Source organism: Macaca thibetana, chromosome 14, assembly GCF_024542745.1.
Source record: "Macaca thibetana thibetana isolate TM-01 chromosome 14, ASM2454274v1, whole genome shotgun sequence".
NCBI lineage: Eukaryota > Metazoa > Chordata > Mammalia > Primates > Cercopithecidae > Macaca > Macaca thibetana.
Window position 1 is genome coordinate 66151236 of NC_065591.1, and position 22812 is coordinate 66174047.

At 45.4% G+C, this 22812-nt stretch overlaps 1 pseudogene across 1 annotated transcript; it reads left to right on the forward strand.

Annotated features, from left to right (window-relative positions):
- The first annotated feature begins 12928 nt into the window (after nt 1-12928).
- Nucleotides 12929-22143, forward strand: LOC126935298 (40S ribosomal protein S2-like; annotated as a pseudogene). Its single transcript, XR_007719205.1, has 2 exons — nt 12929-13226; nt 21544-22143. The product of XR_007719205.1 is annotated as a 40S ribosomal protein S2-like (transcript).
- The last annotated feature ends 669 nt before the right edge of the window (nt 22144-22812 follow it).

Here is a 22812-nt window from a genome sequence, read left to right on the forward strand (position 1 = left end):
GAGGTTGAGGCAGGAGAATCACTTGAACCCAGAAAGTGGAGGTTGCAGTGAGCCAAGATCATACCACTGCACTCCAGCCTGAGCAACAAGAGTGAAAGTCTGTCTCAAAAAAAAAAAAAAAAAAAAAATACAGCTGTGATAAGTGCTGTGACACAAGAAACAGCAGGAGATTATAGGAATGCAGAGGGAGGCACCTAATCCAACTGGAGTAGTCACGACATGGCAAAGTGCTCCAAAGAGAAGATTCCTGAACTGAATGTTAAAAGACATGGGAAGTTAGGCATTGGGAGAAGGCTAGGGGCAAAAGAGATCATGGAGCTCAAAGCGCAAAGTAACGAGAGAGTCTGGAGTGGTATAAACGAAGAAAAGAAAAATAATGTGATCACATACATGTGCTCCAGTGTTCAAATACTTTATGGTGCAGCCAGCAATGAATTGGCTGTCAAAGCCGATTGTGTTTATGTCAATAATTTGAAATCTGCCATGGTAGGAATATTTACGCCATGGAAATCAGTAAAGCTACAAATGAGGGTCTTTTTCCCTCAGAGATTTACCAGCACCGCTGGTCCCAGGCTATAAACATCTGAAGATGACTTTTGTTTTGTTTTGTTTTGTTTTGAGCCCGAGTCTTGCTCTGTCACCCAGGCTGGAGTGCAGTGGAGTGATCTCAGCTCACTGCAAGCTCCGCCTCCCGGATTGAGGCAATTCTCCTGCCTCAGCCTCCTGAGTAGCTGGGACTACAGGCGCCCGCCACCATGCCTGGCTAATTTTTTGTACATTTTTTTAATAGAGATGGGATTTCACTGTGTTGCCCAGGCTGGTGAGTAGCTCCTGAGCTCAGTCGATTTGCCTGCCTCTGCCTCCCAAACTGTTGGGATTATGGGCATGAGCCACCACACCCAGCCCAAGATGACTTTTATATCTTCTCCTGATGTTGTCTTATAGAGGCTAAAATATCTTTATTATAAAATTTCTCTTGCAGATTGTTTCTGGCCTTGAATTATTTTTCCCTGAAATTTCATTCACTCCACAAACCTATCCACATGGTGCCATGTTTGTGGTGGTTGCTGCAGATATGACCCCACCAGGAAGTCATGGCACCTGCTATCATATACTCCCAGGAACCCAGGGCCAGTGTTCTTGTTCTCCATATGAACTTTGTAGGGCATTTCACCAGGAACTTTAAAGTAGCCAGATGGCTATCAGGAAAGAAAGTTTCCTTAGCCTGTGGCATTGTTTTTTTTTTTTTTTTTTTAATTGAATAATCCATTAACATTGATGGAGTCATAGCTGGCTCCAGGGTGCCTCCCGTCCGGCTCCCACAGGAGGTTACAATAGGAGTTGGCAAACTTTCCAAAGTACTCCATCAAGTCCATGTGTAACTATTCTCCCATTCAAATTTTCTTCACCCTGCAGTGGTGGGTTCAGACTATCTTCACTATCAACAATTGTTTATCAAGTAGCCACTGAGCTAAGCTAAGATGACTAAGAAGACATGCTTGTCCTTGAGGGAAGCCAGGACCCATTCATAAATAAAAATAAAAACAAAAATAAATAAGAATAGTACTTAGAGCATCATAAAAGTGGGAGGAACTATTTAATGCCTCCATTCTGTGTGCTGTATTTTCACTTTCTTGATGGTGTCCTTTAAAGCACATAAGTTTTTAATTTTGATAATGTCCAGTTTATTTTTTCTTTTGTTTTAACTTTTTGTGTCGTATCTATGAAATATATATATATATATATTGTTTTATACAATTGCTTTTTCAATCATTTAATAAAGGAGAAGAAATACACTGTCTTTTATAATTACATAATTACCTTTACTGGTACTCTTTGCTTTTTCATTTGAATCTGAATTACCATATAGGGTCAGTTGCTTTCAGTTTGGAGAACTTTCTTTAGCATGTCTCATAAGGCAGGTCTACTAGCAAAAAATTATCTCATCTTTATTCCACCTTCATTTCTGAAAGATATTTTTGCTGGATATAACTTCCTTATTGACAGAATTTTTTAATTTTGATACTTTGAATATATCATCCACTGTTTTCTAATGTCTTTTTTTTTTTTGAGACAGGGTCTCACTCTGTCACCCAGACTGGAGTACAGTGGTGTGATCACAGCTCACTGCAGGCTCAACATCCCAAGCTCAAGCAATCCTCTCACCTCAGGCTCTGGAATAGCTGGGACAACAGGTTGCACCACCACACTGGGCTAATTTTTTTATATTTCATAGAGACAAAGTCTCACTACGTTTCCCAGGGTGATCTCGAACTCCTGGGCTCAAGTGACCCTCCTGCCAAAGCCTCCGAAAATGCTGGGATTACAGGTGTGAGCCACCATGCCTGGCCAGTTATTTCTTGTAAGGAGTCATCTGCTGATCTTACTGAGGTTCTCTTGTATGTGATAAGTCATTTGCTCTTGCTACTTTCACAATTAATCTTTGTCTTTCAGCGTTTTTGCCACGATATATAAGTGTGCACCTCTTTGTTTTTATCCTACTTGGAATTCATTCCAAGTATATGAATGAATTCCATGAAGATCAATATTTTTCATTCAATTTGGGAAGCTTTCAGCTAGTATTTCTTCAAACCTTTTTTTCGGTTCCTTTCTCTCTTCTCCATTTTTGTTTTTGTTGTTGTTGTTGGTTGGTTGCTTGTTTGTTTGTTTTTAGATGGAGTCTTGCTTTGTTTCTTTGTTTGTTTTAGGATGGAGTCTTGCTCTGTTACCCAGGCAGGAGTGCAGTGGCACGATCTCATCTCACTGCAACCTCTGCTTCCTGGGTTCAAGCAATTCTCCTGCCTCAGCCTCCTGACTAGCTGGAACTACAGACATGCACCACCATGCCTGGCTAATTTTTGTGTTTTTAGTAGAGACAGGGTTTCACCATGTTGGCCAGGCTAGCCTTGAACTCCTGACCTCAAATGATCCACCCGCCTCAGCCTCCCAAAGTGCTGGGATTACATTTGTGAGCCACTGCACCTGGCCATCTCTTCTCCTTTTGAAACTACCATCACTTAATGGTGACCCCACATTCTCTGAGGCTGTTCATTTTTTTATTCTTCTTTCTCTCTGTTCTTCAGATTGCGTAATCTCTATTGATCTATCTTCAGGTTTGCTGATTCTTTCTCCTGCCAGTTTAGACCTACTGTTGAGCTACTCTAGTGAATTTTTCATTTTGGTTATTGTACTTTTCAGTTCCAGAACTTCCATTTTGTTATTTTTTTCTATCTCCTTATTGACATTTTTCATTACATGTGACATTATCACTGTCACATGCGTCAATTTGAAGAAACCACCAAACAGGCTTTGTGTGACCAACAAGGCCGTTTATTTCACCTGGGTGCACCTCTAAAAGTATTAAAGCAGCAGCAGCCACCACATGCAGACATGAGGACTATGCTAAAACAGTAAGGTCAAGTTGTTTGGACAGAAAGACTACAGGGCATGGTCCCGGCTCTTGTGTAAGAATCTGACCACACAGGCCTGCACTTCGGCTGTGTGTAATGAAAAAGGTTGGGATGAGTTAGGGAGAGCTAGTGTGGGAGCAGCTTTTGGGGTTGTTTTTTGAGGAATGGAAAGGGGAGAGGGGAAAGAATTTAGGATTTATGGGGTCAGCTAGGTTTATCTAGGACAGAATAATCGGTTGTGGAGGGAGGTATTGAGGATAGGAGAGTATATGGGTTTGGCACCAGGGGGTGGATAGGCAAGGCAATTTGGTTGATAAGCACAGATCCTGAACTAACCTGTAAGACTTGTCTGGTTTTTGGACAGGTAAAATGGGGAATTGTAAGGAAAGTTTATAGGCTTTAAAAGGCCATGCTGTAATAGGCAAGTGATAACAGGCTTTAATCCTTTTAAAGCATGCTGTGGAATGGGATATTGGCATTGAGTGGGGTAAGGGTGATTAGATTTTAATGAGATGGTAAGGGGTGCATGATTGGTCACCAAGGAGGGAGTAGAGGTGTCCCATACCTGCGGATTAAGGTGGGGAGATACAAGGGGAGGATGTGAAGGAGGCTTTGAACTGGGGAAAAGGGTGGCAATGAGGTGTGGCTGTAGCCTAGGAATAGTCAGGGAAGCAGACAATTTAGTTAAAATGTCTTGACATGACCAGGCACGGTGGCTTACGCCAGCACTTTGGGAGGCCGAGGCAGGCAGATCACAAGGTCAGGAGATCAAGACCATCCTGGCTAACACGGTGAAACCCCATCTCTACTAAAAATACAAAAAATTAGCCAGGCATGGTGGCGGGCGCCTGTAGTCCCAGCTGCTCAGGAAGCTGAGGCAGGAGAATGGCATGAACTTGGGAGGCAGAGCTTGCAGTGAGCTGAGATCTCGCCACTGCACTCCAGCCTGGAAGACAGAGCAAGACTCTGTCTCAAATAAAATAAAATAAAATGTCTCAACATAATAAGGGAACTGGGCAGGTGGGGATAACTAAAAAGGGGTGCATAAAAGAATGTTGTCCAAGTTGGCACCAGAGTTGGGGAGTTTTAAGAGGTTTAGAAGCCTGGCCGTTAATACCCACAACATTTATGGAGGCAAGGGAAACACGCCCTTGAAAAGAAAGTTATGTGGAGTGGGTAGCCTCCATTTTAATTTAGAAGGGGATGGACTTACCCTCCACTGTAAGAGTTACCCAAAGCATCTGTGATGGTCCTGTAGGCTTCCAAGGTGACTGGGCAGCGTCAGTGTTCAGCCACTAAGCCAACAAGATCTGGGAGTCAGTCAGAGTTCCAGGGGCCCTGGGAGTGGCTGCCAGGTGAGCTGGACAGTCTGATTTCCAGGGTGGTCCTGCACAGATGGGACACGGCTTAGGAGGAATCCTGGGCTGTGGGCATTCCTTGACCCAGTGGCCAGATTTCTGGCACTTGAAGCAAGATCCTGGGGGAGGCAGTCCTGGAGGAATGCCTGGCTGCTGCAGTTCAGGCATTTTGAAGTTATTGTGTGCTGGAGACATGGCTGAGGTTTCTCTCACAGTGGAGGCAAGTAATTGCAACTCAGAAATACGTTGCTAGTTGGCTGCCTCTACTCTATTATTGTACACCTTGAAGGTGAGGTTAATTAAGTCCTGTTGTGGGGTTTGAGGGCCGGAATCTAATTTTTGGAGATTTTTCTAGTGTCAGGAGCGGGTTGGGTAATAAAATGCATATTGAGAATAAGACGGCTTTCTGGCCCTTCTGGGTCTAGAATGGTAATGCATCTAAGGGTTGTTGCCAAACAAGCCATGAACTGGATTGAGTTCTTATATTTGATTAAAAAAAAAAAAAGAGCCTAAATGCTAACTGATCTGGGAGAGGTCAGATAAAGAAAAAGGAGCATTAATCTTGGCTATGCCTTCAGCTCCAGCCACCTCTCTAAGAGGAGATTGTTGGGCAGATGGGGGAGGGCTAGTCGCAGAATGAAACTGTAAGCCAGACTGGGTGTGAGGAGGGGAGGTAATAGAAGGGTTATAGGGTGGGGGAGCAGAGGCTGAAGAAGAGTTGGAACCTGGCTCGGCCTGGCAAGGAGCAGCCTGGGAAGGAGGGGAGAGGTCAGATGGGTCTGTAGAAAAGGAGGATTCACAGGACTCAGAGTTTGGGGTGGAGACTGAAGGAACAGACAGGAGAGAAAGAAGAAAGATTTGGGACGAGTCGCATTGGGACCAGACACTAGGGAGGGACAAATGTGTAAAAGAATGCCTGGACATCAGGCACCTCAGACCATTTGCCCATTTTTTGACAAAAATTATGCAGATCTTGTGAAATGGAGAAATCAAAAGTGTCGTTTTCTGGCTATTTAGAACCATTATCGAGTTTGTACTGGGGTCAAGCAGTATTGCAGAAGAAAATAAGGCATTTAGGTCTTAGGTGAGGTGTGAGTTGAAGAGGTTTTAAGTTCTTGAGAACACAGGCTAAGGGAGAAGGGGGAATGGAGGGCGAAAGATTGCCCATAGTGAAGGAGGTAAGTTTAAAGAGAAAGGTAGAGACATGGAGAAGGGGGCTGGTGAGCAGCCTTGGGCGGCAATGTGGGTGAGCAGCCAAAGCAGGCGTCCCCACAATTGACTTGCCACTAAGGGAATGTGGGTGAATGACCAAGGCAGGCGTCCCCACAGTGATCAGACACCAATGGAGTGTGGGTAAATAAACAGGCAGGTGTCCCCACAGTGATTAAACACCAAGAGAAGACTGTCTTCCCAAGGCTGTGACTGGCGCTGGAGTTTTGGGTCCATGGATAAAATGTGTCTCCTTGTCACTACTAGAGAGGAAAAAGAACTGGAATTGGAAGGATGGGGAGATTGAAGGGTAGCGAGAGAGGCTGGAGAAGAGTGAGAAGACCGCTTACCTGATTTGAAATTGGTGAGATGTTCGTTGGGCTGATTCGTCTGAGGACCTGAGGTGGTAGGTGGATCTCCTCAAGGAGTGAGGACAAGGACAGGGGACTGGTCTCCGGAAGAAGTCCTCGTGTCCCAGGTCTTCGGCACCAAATGTCATGCGCGTCTGTGTGAACAGACCACCAAACAGGCTTTGTGTGAGCAACAAGGCTGTTTATTTCACCTGGGTGCAGGCAGGCTGAGTCTGAAAAGAGAGTCAGCGAAGGGATATGGGGTGGGGCTGTTTTATAGGATTTGGGTAGGTAGTGAAAAATTACAATCAAAGGGGGTTTTTCTCTTACAGGCAGGGGCGGGGGTCACAAGGTGCTCAGTGGGGGAGCTTCTGAGCCAGAAGAAGGAATTTCACAAGGTTAATCGCTCAGTTAAGGTGGGGCAGAAACAAATCACAATGGTGGAATGTCATCAGTTAAGACAGGAACCGGCCATTTTCACTTCTTTTGTGATTCTTCACTTCCTTCAGGCCATCTGGATGTATACGTGCAGGTCACAGGGGATATGATGGTTTAGCATGGGCTCAGAGGCCTGACAATCATCTTATCTTTCTTTACTACTTTAAGCATGTTTATTTTTCTTCAAGATCTTTGAACATTGAATGCATGAACATAATGGTAGCTTTGAAGTCTTTATTAAATCTGACCTCAGAGCCCTCTCACAGGCAGCTCCTGTTGCCTACATTTTTCCCTGTGGGCTGATCACACTTTTCAGTTTCTCTGCGTGTCTCATAATTTTTTGGTGAAAACTAGATGCTTTCAGTGACATAACTGCTGTAGGCACTGATTCCCTTCTCCCTCTGTGGGGCTTGTTTTTGTTGTTTGCTTAGTGATTTGGCCAGAATATTTTAGTGAATTCTAATTCCCCCACAGTGTGAAGCCTCTAGTGCCACTCCTCAAAGGATACAGCCTTAGGTATGTGCCCAGTTACCCTTGAATAACAGGGGTTTCAGCAAGACTCTGTCTCTTCCCTGACCTGTTAAACTGTCTGCCTCATTTGGTATCACACCAAGCTTTTAGGCTGTGCCAGTTGCTGGCTGATTGCTCATTTATGCCCTGAAGCATAAATGGTGCTGCAGTCTGATTTAATTAAATCCAAATCTCTGCAGGAGTAAATTTTGAAGCTAGTCTTTGAGGTTTGTTCAAACCCCAGGAAGTCTCTTTTTGTTCTTTCCCTGGTTCTCTCAGATAAAATAGCAGGCCTATGGCTTAGCTTGTTGCTATCAAGAATTACCATCCTCCTGCTAACTGCTTACCCCCAAAATTTGTGTTGTTGTCAAGAGCACCCTAGACTTGAACTTCTCACACTTAGTTTCAAGTAAAGCCAGTCCCTTTGGGAAGATCTTCAGAGATTTCTGTTCTTATACACTGCCTCTCCTCCTGGGCAAAATCTCTGAGCCATGGCTTCAGACTGTGGGTGGAGGTGATAGCCTCTGGTCTTCTAGGCTTGCTGCTTCCTGAATGGAACCTCCTCTCTATGAGCAAGGTGGAGTGAGGGTGATCAGAGTCCCCATATCCTCAGCCTGCTGCATCTGGGAGGGGCCTCTTTTTATGAGTGAGGACTGGGTGGAAGAAGAGAGCCCCTGACCTCTTGGCTGCATTTGCCAGGAATTTAGCTTCTGCAACTCAGAGCTGGAAATGATGAAAAATGCTGGTGACCTGTTCCTCGTGGTAATATACTGTATCCCTTTACTTGGAGCTGAGGGAAGTGGGAGCCCCATCTTCCTGGCCACACCTTCTGGATGGAGCTTCCATCACTCTAAGTTGAAGGCAGGGCAGGGAGCAATGAGAAATGGAGGGGGTCATGGCTCAAGTGCCACAAATTCTTGTTATTATTACTGAGATTTAGTAGATTTTCTTGAATAAGCATTTCTTCATTTGTTGCATGTCTTGGGACAATTCACAGAGACTTTATTTGCTTTTCCTTTTCTTTTTCATTGTTTTAAATTTAAAATTATAGTGAAAATAGAGACAGGGCCTCACTATGTTGCCCAGGCTGGTCTCAAACTCCTGGGTTCAAGTGATCCTCCCACCTCAGCCTCCCAAAGTTCTGGGATTACAGGCATGAGCCACCACGACTGGCCAATTTGTGGAGACTTTAAATGACTGCTTAATAATTTTTACCAGTTAAGGTTTTTCATTGGGGAATGGGTCTGTGGGGGCTCCTTACTCCACTATTCCAGAAACAGAACCTCTTTCATTTAACATGTAAAATGTACTTTCCACCCTTTTCTACTGTCTTCTTTTTCCTAGGAAGCTGAAATGTATGGGCTACATCAATAAGGCTCCATGCCTTCAGGCTTCCAGTTGCCAATAAATGCCCCAGTAGGAGACTGGAGGGAGGGAGGAGGATGAGATCAGAGTGTTTATTCCCTTGGCTCCCTTCAGTTGTGCAGCCTTCTTTGAATGACTCCTTGTCATTTCCAATTGCCATTCCCTTCCCTGTCTCTTCTGGCTAGAAGTAGTTACTTCATTACCACTTTCAACTCCCCTACACATTACTTATACCTTTGTGTAAGGGAAGTGGCTGCACTTTGGTCAGGAATAAGCCAAGGCAGCCTTCTGGCACAGTGTGACTCAAGCAGGTTTGGAGTGCAGACACACAACTCCTCACGTTGTGTAGCCATGCTACATGAGGCGCTTTAGGCAACCACTCACGTGTGCTCGTGCTTGACAGAGCCACTATTGTTTGTAAAAGGTATAACTACCCAGCTGACGCTATACATATGGCTTGTGCCCATGGCTTATGCCCATGACTTGTACCGAGGCTGGCGCCCAAGCTCGCTCATGCCCAGAGAGACAGAGAAAATGCCATGTCAAAACTTGCTATGATTCCTTGAGTGTTCTTTCAGCTGGCCACCATTTGTCCACCGACTCCCCTCAGACCTCAGTTAGAACATGACAATTGGCATCATGAACATGATCCCAGAGTGAGTGAGTCTTTGGTCCCCACTGATTCCAGGTCAGCCATGTGGCCGCAACATGGGTGGTACCCGATGGCAGCTGTGCTGCTCAGATGGACTCCAGTGGAAACCTGGGCAGTGGTAGACGGGCCCCCTGAGAGCATGGAGAAGGCACTGAAGCAGCTGGAAGCACAGAGCACTGAGAAGGAGTGAACCTTTCCCGACAGAGTTGAATGGGTGTTTTTGACTGCACTAGGAGAGGTACACACCCAGTCCCTGAGGGATGCAGCAGAGGTAAGGGCCCCCCAGGTGCCAGCAGGCCTGGTGACACAGCTCAGAAAAAGCGTTAGAAGCTGCCATGAATGGGGACCTCCAGGCATAGGCAGAGTGCCTGGAGGCCTGGCCATAGGGCTTAGAAAAGGAATTAGAGGCTGCTGTGAATGCAAGCCTGGGTCCGTCATCTTGGCCTGAGAGACTCCCACTTGGTCTGGGTTTGCACCATAAAGAAGGAGAAGATGCCCCACTTGCAGGGGCCCCCCCTGATGGGAGGAAAGGGGGTCCCAATGAGTGACATGCTCACAGATGTGGGTAGATTTGATTTTGGCTGGGGTTGACTGAGAGAAAATTAATAAGCAGCCCAATGAAGTACTATTAACTTTGTGGAGACAGCTGTCTCCGGAGCACCAATTCCAGAAAATGTCCAAGGGGAAGAAGGACATTGCTGCATGACCTGGTCCCACCTGGTGGGTGCTTTGGCTCAAAGACTACGTGCTGCAGCCGGACAGGGGTGTAAAGCCTTTTCTGTTTGATGACGGAACTGGCCAAGGTGCCCGGCCTGGGGGAACACCAGATGACGGGAGGCCACATGTGAAATTAGCAATTCACTGGTCCCCCACCAACGTACAGCAAGTGCTGGTGCTGGTAGACACCAGTGCAGATATATTCTGGGGGTGGATATTTTCCACAGCTTGGCAGCTGTGCCATCAATCATGGATTTGATGGACCCTTTGATGATAGAACTGGAACAGTACCACTATGTGGTGGATTTAGCTAATGCATTCTTTTCCAGAATGCCAGGAACAGCTTACCTTCATGGGAAGGTGACAGTGGACTTTCACAGTGCTGCCGCAGGTCTATATGCAGAGCCTTACCATATGTCATGGTCTCGTTAATGATATTATGCTAACCTCTGATTCTCTTGCAGATTTAGAAGTGGCAATGCTCCCCTTGCCTAGAATTAAGACGATGAGGCTGAGACAGCCTTTCTGGCAGCCTGGCAGGCTATTCAGCAGGCACAGGCCCTACTGGTAATTAACCAGGGGCACCCATTTAAACTTGATGTGCATGTGACCACAGATAGTTTTGGCTGGGCCTATAGCAGCACATGGAGAGCTTGAGAACGCCAGTAGGCTTTTCATCCCAACTATGGAAAGGAGTTGAGCTCTAGTACTCATTGATAGAGAAGCAGTCAGTAACTGTATATGCTGCCCTTCAGGCTCATGAAAGCATGGCAGGACAGGCTACAGTCATCGTGCAGACAACTTACCTGATAGTGGGATGAGTGTGTTCATGGATAACAACCCCCTGGATGGTGAAAGCAGTTAGTAAGGGCTCATAAGAGCATGGCAGAACGGAGACGGGCTACAGTCATCGTGTGGATAACTTACCTGAGAGCGGGATGGATATATTCATGGATAACAACCCCCCTGGACTGGGATGGTGTAGACATCCACTTTGGCAAAGTGGGGCGCCTACTTGGAGCAGTGGAGTACGCCGAGTACAAGTCCCTTAGCAGTAGAATTGCAAGAGGTCTTGGGACCTGTAGTTCTAATGCAAGAAAAGGCCATGGGGCCTAGAGCCATGGGGCCTGAGGCACCCTTAGACCCTGAACCTTCACCATTTAAGGAAGGACGTCTCCCCATTCCCAATGGGGTATGATACACAGATGGGTCTAGCCGAGATGCTACTGCTGCCTGATTACCATGTGATTTGAAACCAGGGGTGGACAGAGTAGTCAATGGGCTGAACTTAGAGCAGTATGGATGGTGATCACCAAGGAGGTGACACCTACAGTAATCTGTACCAATAGCTGGGCGGTCTTTTGAGGCTTAACCTTGTGATTAACTACCTGGAAAATACAGAAGTGGCTAGTTGGCCACCGACCCATATGGGGCTAAGCCATGTGGCAAGACTTCTAGGAAATGGGTCATCAGAAAGAGGTAACTATCATCTGTCAGGCCGTATGCCTTTTGCCACCCCTGGCAATGATGAGACAGATGCTTTGGCCAAGGTCTGATGGTTAGAGACAGCATCTACTTGAGATGTGGCCTTCTGGCTACACTGGAAACTAGGAGTAAACTAATGCAACAGGTCAATAAGCATTGGGGTCTGTCCCTGCCCATGCAAGATATTTGGGAGGCTTGTCAGAAATGCCCAGCATGTGCTCAGGCATACCCTAAATGGAGACCACTACCCAGTGTTACACAACAAGTAATGATACGGCGAGTGCCCTTAACCAGGTAGCAAGTAGACAAGATCAGGCCCCGATGGATTTTGTGCCCCTTGGAAGTTTATGGGTCTGTGGTGACACAGGGTATCCTTACCTACCAGTGGACTGGACTGAATATTGTGCCTAGGGGTGGTCTTATGTACCTGCCACTGTTCTTCCCAGATGCCCATCCCACAAAACTGGGAGGCACTACATTCTCAGTTTTTGCCAGTGCAACGATCCCCCTGGTGGTTCTACCCCTTGGCAATGACTATTCTTGGAGTGGGTGTCATAACTGTAGAAGCACAAGTTACTGCTCCTGCAGAGCACACTGCTCGGGCTCCGAATCACACCCAAGTGGTCCTCCTCCTGTTAACAGATGAGGTTGATCAGATCAGAAAGGTGGTGTTGCAAAACTGAATGGCCTTAGACATAATGACTGCTGTCCAAGGAGGCACCTGTGCTCTCTTAGGAACACAATGTGGTACCTTTATTCCTGACAATTGGCAGAACATAACAGCAGCCCTTCAAGGGGTCTCATGGGAGATTAAGGCAGTCAAGAGCCTTACTGACAATCCCCTGCAGGGTGGGCATCCCTGGGTTCTGGCCAATGCTGGGCCCTAATAGTCAAAAGTAGCATAGCTGGGATCCTAGTAGTGAGCTATTGCTCTCCGTATGGTTGTTGTGGGTTATGGATTCAGGGCTCCAGTCTCTGGGCATGTGTCCCTGCCCAGAGGATGGCCTTGGCCTAGGGGGTGCAGTGTAAGGGCAATGGCTGTGCTTTAGTTGGGAATAGGCTGAGGTGGCCTTCTGGCACAGCATGACTCAGCGGGTTTGGAGCACAGATGCACAACACTGCACGTTATGTAACCATGCCATGTGAGGCAAATTAGGTAACCAGGTGTGCTCATGCTTGGCTCAGAGCCATTGTTGTCTGTAAAAGGTGTAACTATCCAGCTGATGCTAAACATACAGCTTGCACCCACAGCTTGTGCCCACACCTTGTGCCCAAGCCTACTCGTGCTCAGAGAGAAAAAACCATATCAAAACTCCCTATATGATTCCTTGAGTGTTCTTTCAGCTGCCTGCCACTGGTCTACCAACACCCCTCAGACCTCAGTTAGAACATGACACTTTAAAATCATCCCTGGCTTCTCCGAGAGAACACCAAATGGCAGATGACGCCGGTGCAGCGGGGGGCCCGGAGGCCCTGTGGCCCTGGGATGGGGAACCGCGGTGGCTTCCACGGAGGTTTTGGCAGTGGCATCCGGGGCCGGGGTCGTGGCCGTGGACAGGGCCGGGGCCGAGGCCGCGGAGCTCGTGGAGGCAAGGCCGAGGATAAGGAGTGGACGCCCGTCACCAAGCTGGGCCGCTTGGTCAAGGACATGAAAATCAAGTCCCTGGAGGAGATCTACCTCTTCTCTTTGCCCATTAAGGAATCTGAGATCATTGACTTTTTCTTGGGGGCTGTCCGGAGCTGCACGCCCCGGCCATAGCGAATAATAATTAACGATTAAAACGCCTGAGCTCTATTCATTTCCACCTTCTACCTCCTCCCTATCTTTGCCTTTTTTCCCCTGTACTAATACCTCATTAAAGATGGCGCTCTTCCTGCTTCTTCTTCACTCACTTTTCCCGCGCCCGGGAAAATTGTTACTTGATAGCGCAAGCGCAACATGACGTCCGACCAGAGAAACCAAAACCAACCTGGCCACGCCCTCGGCAATGAGATCATTTCCGCCTTAGCCCAACCCCTTCCCCTCCAAGTGTATATAGGCAGTGCATTACCGCCATTAAACGAGACTTGATCAGAGTACTGTCTTGTCTCCATTTCTCGTGTCTCTTGTTCCCCAAATTCCCACCCCCTCCTCCAGGGCCTGCTCTGACGATCTCGCGGGCCGGGATATGTGGCGCCCGAACAGGGACCTGGAAACGAGGGACTCCGTGAGGAAGAGGACGCCAAAGGACGGTCAACCGCTAACAAAGATAAAAGGAGTCAAACTCTTCCGATCACCGCGGGAACCTGCCGCGTCAGAATCGAAGGTAAGTGACGCGTCCGAAATGGGACAAGAATTAAGCCAACATCAAATATATGTAGGACAATTAAAAGAGGCTTTAAAGATACGAGGAGTAAAGGTTAAAGGTAATGATTTGTTTAAATTTTTTGATTTTGTAAAAGACGCTTGCCCTTGGTTCCCACAGGAAGGAACTATTGATATTAAAAGATGGCGTAGAGTAGGGGATTGTTTTCAGGACTATTATAATACTTTTGGGCCGGAAAAAATTCCGGTGACCGCCTTCTCTTATTGGAACCTCATTAGAGATTTAATAGATAAGAAGGAAGCCGATCCGCAAGTCATGGCTGCGGTCGCTCAGACAGAGCATATTTTAAAGGTTAGCTCCTGCTCTAACCTCACAAAGCCTCCGCAAGATACGGAGGAGGATCTCATTTCCCTCGAAAGTGATCATGAGGAAATCAAGTCTCCTTCTGTAACAGATAAAGAAATACCACACGAAAACAAACAAAAAAAATACCCAATTTTACAGATGCTTCAAAAAGAGGAGGAAATTAATAAGCCTAACCAATCGGATATAAATTGGGATGATTTAGAGGAAGAGGCGGCTAAATATCACAACCCTGATTTGCCTCCCTTTACTTCATACCCACCCCCATATAATAAGACACATAATGAGGCTTCTGCGCCCATTGTTATGGCAGCAATAGATCCCAAAGAAGAATTAAAGCAAAAAATTGCTCAACTAGAAGAACAGATTAAACTTGAAGAGTTACATCAATCATTGATAATTAGGCTCCAAAAGCTAAAAACAGGAAATGAAAAAATACCTAACTCAGACGCTATGGAGGGTTCCTTGCACCCACTTCAGCGGCCTGGACAACATGTTCCAAGAGGGGGGTTAGTTGCTAGCCGACATAGAGAAGACTCCTCCCCCAAAGACGTTTTTCCGGTCACTGAAACCATAGATGAACAGGGACAGGCTTGGAGGCATCATACTGGATTTGATTTTACTATTATAAAAGAGTTAAAGACTGCTGCCTCTCAGTATGGGGCTACTGCTCCGTATACTCTTGCTATAGTGGAATCTGTAGCTGAGAATTGGCTCACTCCTACAGACTGGAATACCTTAGTTAGGGCAGTTCTTTCTGGGGGAGACCACTTAATTTGGAAGTCAGAGTTCTTTGAAAATTGTAGAGATACAGCTAAAAGAAATCAACAGGCAGGAAACGGTTGGGATTTTGATATGTTAACTGGTTCAGGTAATTATGCAGACACTCAGGCCCAAATGCAGTATGACCCTGGACTGTTCTCACAAATCCAGGCTGCTGCTACAAAGGCCTGGAGAAAACTTCCCGTTAAAGGAGATCCAGGGGCCTCGCTCACAGCGGTTAAACAAGGACCCGATGAGCCATTTTCAGACTTTGTGCATAGACTTATGACCACAGCAGGTAGAATCTTTGGAAATGCAGAAATGGGTGTAGATTATGTTAAACAGTTAGCTTATGAAAATGCTAACCCCGCCTGCCAAGTGGCAATCAGACCTTATCGAAAGAAAACAGATTTAACAGGATACATTCGCCTTTGTTCAGATATTGGGCCCTCATATCAACAAGGCCTAGCAATGGCCGCCGCTTTTAGCGGCCAAACAGTAAGAGATTTCCTCATTAACAAAGGTAAAGATAAAGGGGGATGTTTTAGATGCGGTAAAAGGGGACACTTTGCAAAAGATTGCTGTGAAAACCAAAATAAAAGTCCAGAAGCAATAATCCCAGGCCTTTGCCCAAGGTGTAAAAGAGGAAGGCACTGGGCAAACGAATGTAAATCTAAAACTGACAGTCAAGGAAATCCTTTACCCCCCAGGCAGGGAAACGGGATGAGGGGCCAGCCTCAGGCCCCGAAACAAGCATATGGGGCAGTCAGCTTTGTTCCAGCCAGCAACAGCAATCCATTTCAAAACTTAGTAGAGCAACCCCAGGAAGTGCAGGATTGGACCTCAGTTCCACCTCCCACACAATACTAACACCTGAAATGGGACCGCAAACCTTAAATACCGGAATATATGGACCCTTACCACCTAACACTTTTGGGCTACTTTTAGGAAGAAGTAGTGTCACCATGAGAGGCTTACAAGTCCTCCCTGGAGTTATCGATAATGATTATGAAGGAGAAATTAAAATTATGGCCAGAGCTATTGATAGTATTATTACTGTCCCTCAAGGAGTTAGAATAGCTCAGTTAATCCTGCTACCTTTGGTTAAAACAGATAATAATATCCAACACTCTAATAGAAATATAAAAGGTTTCGGATCATCAGAGATATATTGGGTGCAACCAATTACAAATCAAAAACCCTCTCTAACCTTATGGTTAGACGGGAAGGCATTCACTGGACTAATAGACACAGGGGCTGATGTAACGATCATTAAACAGGAAGATTGGCCCTCTCATTGGCCTACTACAGAAACTTTAACTCACTTGAGAGGAATTGGACAAAGCAGTAATCCTAAACAAAGTTCTAAATACCTAACATGGACAGATAAAGAAAACAATTCAGGCCTCATTAAGCCATTTGTCATCCCTTACCTACCTGTTAACCTTTGGGGGCGAGATCTGCTCTCTCAAATGAAAATTATAATGTGTAGTCCAAATGATATAGTTACTGCACAAATGTTAACTCAAGGATACACCCCTGGTAAAGGTCTTGGAAAAGGAGAAAACGGTATCCCACAGCCTATACTGGTTTCAGGACAACTTGATAAAAAGGGGTTTGGAAATTTTTAGCTCAGGCCACTGACATACCTGCACCCCAAAGGTGCGCTGACCCCATTACTTGGAAGTCAGATGAGCCCGTTTGGGTTGATCAGTGGCCTTTACTCAATGATAAACTAAGTGCTGCCCAACAGTTAGTGCAGGAACAACTAGCAGCAGGACATATTGAGGAAAGTAATTCCCCTTGGAATACACCTATTTTTGTTATTAAAAAAAAGTCTGGTAAATGGAGACTCTTATAAGATTTAAGAGCAGTAAATATCACTATGATCCTTATGGGTGCCTTACAACCAGGATTGCCTTCACTGGTTGCGATTCCTCAAAAATATTTTAAAATCATTATTGACCTTAAAGATTGCTTTTTTACAATTCCCCTTCACCCTGCTGACCAGAAAAGATTTGCCTTTAGTCTTCCATCTACAAATTTTAAACAACCAATGAAGCGCTATCAATGGAAAGTCTTACCTCAGGGTATGGCCAATAGTCCTACCTTGTGTCAAAAATATGTAGCTGCCGCTATAGAGCCAGTCAGAAAAACATGGGCACAAATATATATTATACATTATATGGATGATATTTTAATAGCAGGAGAAATTGGCGAACAAGTCTTACAGTGCTTCGCCCAACTCAAACAAGAGTTAACAGCAGCCGGACTACAAATAGCCCCAGAAAAAGTACAATTACAAGATCCATACACCTATCTTGGTTTCCAAATTAATGGACCCAAAATCATTAATCAAAAGGCCGTTATACGTCGTGATCATTTAAAAACTTTAAATGATTTCCAAAAATTACTGGGAGACATAAATTGGCTTCAACCGTACTTAAAGCTCACCACAGGAGAGTTAAAACCTCTTTTCGATATATTAAAAGGAGACTCTAATCCAAAATCCCCCAGGTCCATTACTAAAGAAGCGTTAATAACACTCCAACAGGTAGAACATGCCATTGCAACACAATTTGTTACCAGTATTGATTATTCTCAGCCATTAATATTCCTTATTTTTAACACAACAATAACCCCTACTGGCCTATTTTGGCAGAACAATCCCATTATGTGGGTACACCTGCCCTCCTCCCCTAAAAAGGTTTTGTTGCCTTATTATGATGCCATAGCTGATCTAATTATCTTGGGAAGAGAAAACAGTAGAAAATACTTTGGAATAGAACCCTCTACCATTATACAGCCCTACACTCAATCACACATTCATTGGCTGTTACAAAATACGGAAGCCTGGCCAATTGCTTGCGCTTCTTACACTGGCACGATTGACAACCATTACCCACCTAACAAACTCATTCAATTTTGCAAACTTCATGCGTTTGTGTTTCCCCATATTACCAGTAAAGAACCTCTCAATGACGCATTACTAATTTTCACTGATGGATCTTCCACAGGACTTGCCGTTTACACTTACAATAATGTAGTTGTTAAGTTCCAGACCACTTATACATCAGCTCAGCTGGTCGAATTGCAAGCTATAATTGCAGCACTATCAGCTTTTCCTTGTCAGCCACTTAACATTTATACAGACAGCGCCTACCTGGCTCATTCAATACCCCTCTTAGAGACCGTGTCTCAAATTAAACATATTTCAGACACAGCTAACCTATTTTTACAATGTCAACAACTTATCCAAAAAAGGACTACTTCCTTTTTTCTTGGGCATATTAGAGCACATTCAGGATTACCGGGATCTTTAACACAAGGTAACGCAACAGCCGACACGGCAACAAAAACCATAGCCACAGTCACTACAGACAATTTGCAACAAGCGCAAAAAGCACATGCCTTACATCATTTAAACGCCCAAACCTTAAGACTTATGTTTAAACTTACCAGAGAACAAGCTCGACAAATAGTTAAACAATGCGCCAACTGCATAACATATTTACCTGTTCCCCATCTAGGAGTTAACCCCCGAGGACTCATCCCCAACGAAATTTGGCAAATGGACGTTACTCACCACTTAGAATTCGGTCAACTAAAATATATCCATGTATGCATAGACACCTATAGTGGATTCATCAGTGCAACTCTCCAAACAGGAGAGGCCACCAAACATGTCATAGCTCATTTATTACACTGCTTTTCTATTTTAGGAATACCCAAACAGATCAAAACAGATAATGGCCCCGGTTATATAGCCAAAACCTTCTTACAATTTTGTAATACCCTACAAATTAAACATACCACAGGCATTCCCTATAATCCCCAAGGACAAGGTATAGTAGAAAGAGCTCATCTGTCATTAAAAACTATTATCACAAAATTAAAAGGGGGGAGCTGGTACCCCGTGAAGGGTACCCCCAGAAACATACTCAATCATGCCCTGTTTATCCTTAATTTTTTAAATTTGGACAGTCATGGAAAATCGGCTGCCGACCGTTTCTGGCATCCTGAATCTCAAAAACAGTTTGCAATGGTAAAATGGAAAGATCCACTTGATAGTTCATGGCATGGCCCCAATCCAGTTTTAATTTGGGGAAGAGGCTCAGTATGCATCTTCTCACAAAAAATGATGCAGCCAGATGGCTGCCTGAAAGATTGGTAAGACAAATAAATCATAACCATTGTCAGTCCAGGGAAGATAAATCTCCCTGAGAAGTTCTTTCCTTTTTGTTTTTCAGAAAATGAAGCCTAACATGAAATTCCTTTGGAGAATAATTGCTCTATATAACATAGTGACAGTCTATGCAGGTTTTGGTGACCCTCGTAAGGCAAGAGAATTATTACGAAAACAATACGGCCAGCCTTGTGACTGCAGAGGGGGACAAATATCTGAACCTCCGTCAGATAGAATCACCCAGGTGACCTGCACGGGCAAGACAGCTTACCTAATGCCAAACCAGTTATGGAAATGTAAGTCTACCCCAAGAGATACCTCACCTAGCGGGCCGCTCCTAGAATGCCCTTGTAGCTCTTTCCAATCTTCTGTACATAGTTCCTGTTATACCTCCTATCAACAATGCAAATCAGGAAATAGAACATATTATATGGCCACGTTACTGAAAACGCAAACAGGAGGCATCAATGACGTACAAGTATTAGGATCCACTAATAAACTTGTACAATCTCCTTGTAACGGCCAAAAAGGAAAGCCTGTTTGTTGGAGCACTACCGCCCCCATTCACATTTCTGATGGAGGAGGCCCATTAGATATTGCAAGAATTAAAACCGTCCAGAAAAAATTAGAAGAAATTCATAAAGCTTCATATCCTGAACTTCAATATCACCCTTTAGCCCTGCCTGAGCTTAGAGATAATTTTAGGCTCGATGCTCAAACTTTTGATATCCTCAATGCTACTTACAATTTACTTCAAATGTCCAATACAAGCCTGGCCCACGATTGTTGGCTTTGCCTTAAAATGGGCCCCCCTATTCCTTTAGCTATACCTAACCTTTCATTGTCCTATGTCAATTACTCAAATGAATCCTTAGTAAATAATTCCTGTCCTATTACCCCCCCCCTTAGTTCAACCGATGACGTTTTCTAATTCCTCTTGCCTCTTTTCACCATCATATAATAACACTAAAGAAATTGATTTAGGCTATGTTGTGTTTGACAACTGTACCTCCATAATCAATGCCACCAACACTTTGTGTGCTGTAAATGGCTCGGTTTTCGTTTGTGGAAACAACATGGCATATACGTATCTACCTACAAATTGGACAGGGCTTTGTGTTCTGGCCACTCTTCTCCCCGACATTGATATCATCCCTGGAGATGAACCTATCCCCGTCCCCGCTATTGAACATTTTATTTATAGACCGAAACGAGCCATACAATTTATTCCCTTGTTGGCTGGACTAGGAATCACCACTGCTTTTACTACAGGAGCCACAGGCCTAGGAGTCTCACTAACCCAATATACTAAATTATCCAATCAATTAATTTCAGATGTACAGACCTTATCCAGTACTATACAAGATTTACAAGACCAAGTGGACTCATTAGCTGAAGTAGTTCTCCAGAATAGAAGAGGTCTAGATTTGTTAACAGCAGAACAGGGAGGGATATGTTTGGCTTTACAGGAAAAGTGCTGTTTTTACGCCAACAAATCCGGAATCGTCAGAGATAAGATAAAAACTTTGCAAGAAGAACTAGAAAAGCGCAGAAAAGGCCTGGCCGCCAATCCACTATGGACTGGACTCGATGGACTTCTCCCCTATCTCCTGCCATTTCTTGGTCCTTTACTCACTCTTCTACTCTTCCTCACTCTCGGGCCTATAATCCTTAATAAGCTTATGGCATTTGTCAGACAACAAATCGAGGCCTTCCAGGCCAAACCTATACAGGTCCATTATCATCGCCTTGAGATGACTGAAAATGGTGAGTCTTATTTACCTTAATAAGACCACCTCCCCTGTGTGCTGAACTGGACAGTCAATGACGGGTAAGAGGACACTATCTCCATCGGAGCCTAAGACAGGAGGGCCACCCTTGCTGCTGCCTTATCCCATGACGGGCCTAGAAGGTGGGGGTGAGTTGACCCAACCTAAGACAGGCGCAGTTCCCGAGGGGTTTTCTTATCATAAAAATATAAAAAGGGGGACCTGTCTGGAGCTGCACGCCCCAGCCATAGCAAATAATAATTAACGATTAAAACGCCTGAGCTCTATTCATTTCCACCTTCTACCTCCTCCCTATCTTTGCCTTTTTTCCCCTGTACTAATACCTCATTAAAGATGGCGCTCTTCCTGCTTCTTCTTCACTCACTTTTCCCGCGCCCGGGAAAATTGTTACTTGATAGCGCAAGCGCAACATGACATCCGACCGGAGAAACCGAAACCAACCTGGCCACGCCCTCGGCAATGAGATCATTTCCGCCTTAGCCCAACCCCTTCCCCTCCAAGTGTATATAAGGCAGTGCATTACCGCCATTAAATGAGACTTGATCAGAGCACTGTCTTGTCTCCATTTCTCGTGTCTCTTGTTCCCCAAATTCCCACCCCCTCCTCCAGGGCCTGCTCTGACGATCCCGCGGGCCGGGATAGGGGGCCTCTCTCAAAGACGAGGTTTTGAAGATTATGCCCGTGCAGAAGCAGACCCGTGCTGGCCAGCGCACCAGGTTCAAGGCGTTTGTTGCTATCGGGGACTACAATGGCCACGTCGGCCTGGGTGTTAAGTGCTCCAAGGAGGTGGCCACTGCCATCCGTGGGGCCATCATCCTGGCCAAACTCTCCATTGTCCCGGTGCGCAGAGGCTACTGGGGGAACAAGATCGGCAAGCCCCACACCGTCCCTTGCAACGTGACAGGCCGCTGCGGCTCTGTGCTGGTGCCCCTCATCCCTGCACCCAGGGGCACTGGCATCGTCTCAGCGCCTGTGCCCAAGAAGCTGCTCATGATGGCTGGTATTGATGACTGCTACACCTCAGCCCGGGGCTGCACTGCCACCCTGGGCAACTTCGCCAAGGCCACCTTCGATGCCATCTCTAAGACCTACAGCTACCTGACCCCTGACCTCTGGAAGGAGACTGTGTTTACCAAGTCTCCCTATCAGGAATTCCTGACCACCTTGTCAAGACCCACACCAGAGTCTCCGTGCAGCGGACCCAGGCCCCAGCTGTGGCTACAACATAGGGTTTTTATACAAGAAAAATAAAGTGAATGAAGCCTGTTACCAAAAAATAAAAAATAAATAAAATGAAATCATCCCTGGCCAGGTGCGGTGGCTCATGCCTGTAATCCCAACACTTTGGGAGGCCGAGGAAGGCAGATCACGAGGTCAAGAGGTGGATCGCTGGTCAAGAGATCGAGACCATCCTGGCCAACATGGTGAAACCCTGTCTCTACTAAAAATACAAAAATTAGCTGAGCATGGTACGCTTATAGTCCCAGCTACTCAGGAGGATGAGGCGGGAAAATCGCTGGAACCTGGGAGGCAGAGGTTTCAGTGAGCTGAGATCTCACCACTGCACTCCAGCCTAGTGACAGAGCTAGATTCTCTCTCAAAGAAGAAGAAAATCATCCCTTTGTGAAAAAACAAAGCAAAACCCGAAAAAACACCTCCTTGAATTATCTAATTGTGCTATTTTCTGTTGTGAGCCTGATTGGTACATTACCCATTTCTTTTTCAAGGACTCTATTAGATGTTCTTCAGAAATCTATATTCATGTATGAAATAAGAGGGACATAGGTTTAGGTTCTAATACCAGTTCTGGAAGCTAATTCTTGGGGAAAGTTCTTTAGCCTCTTTGAGCTTCAATTTCCTTATCTGTAGTATGAATGTCTGATAGTTATGGTGAGGATCAAGTGAGATGAC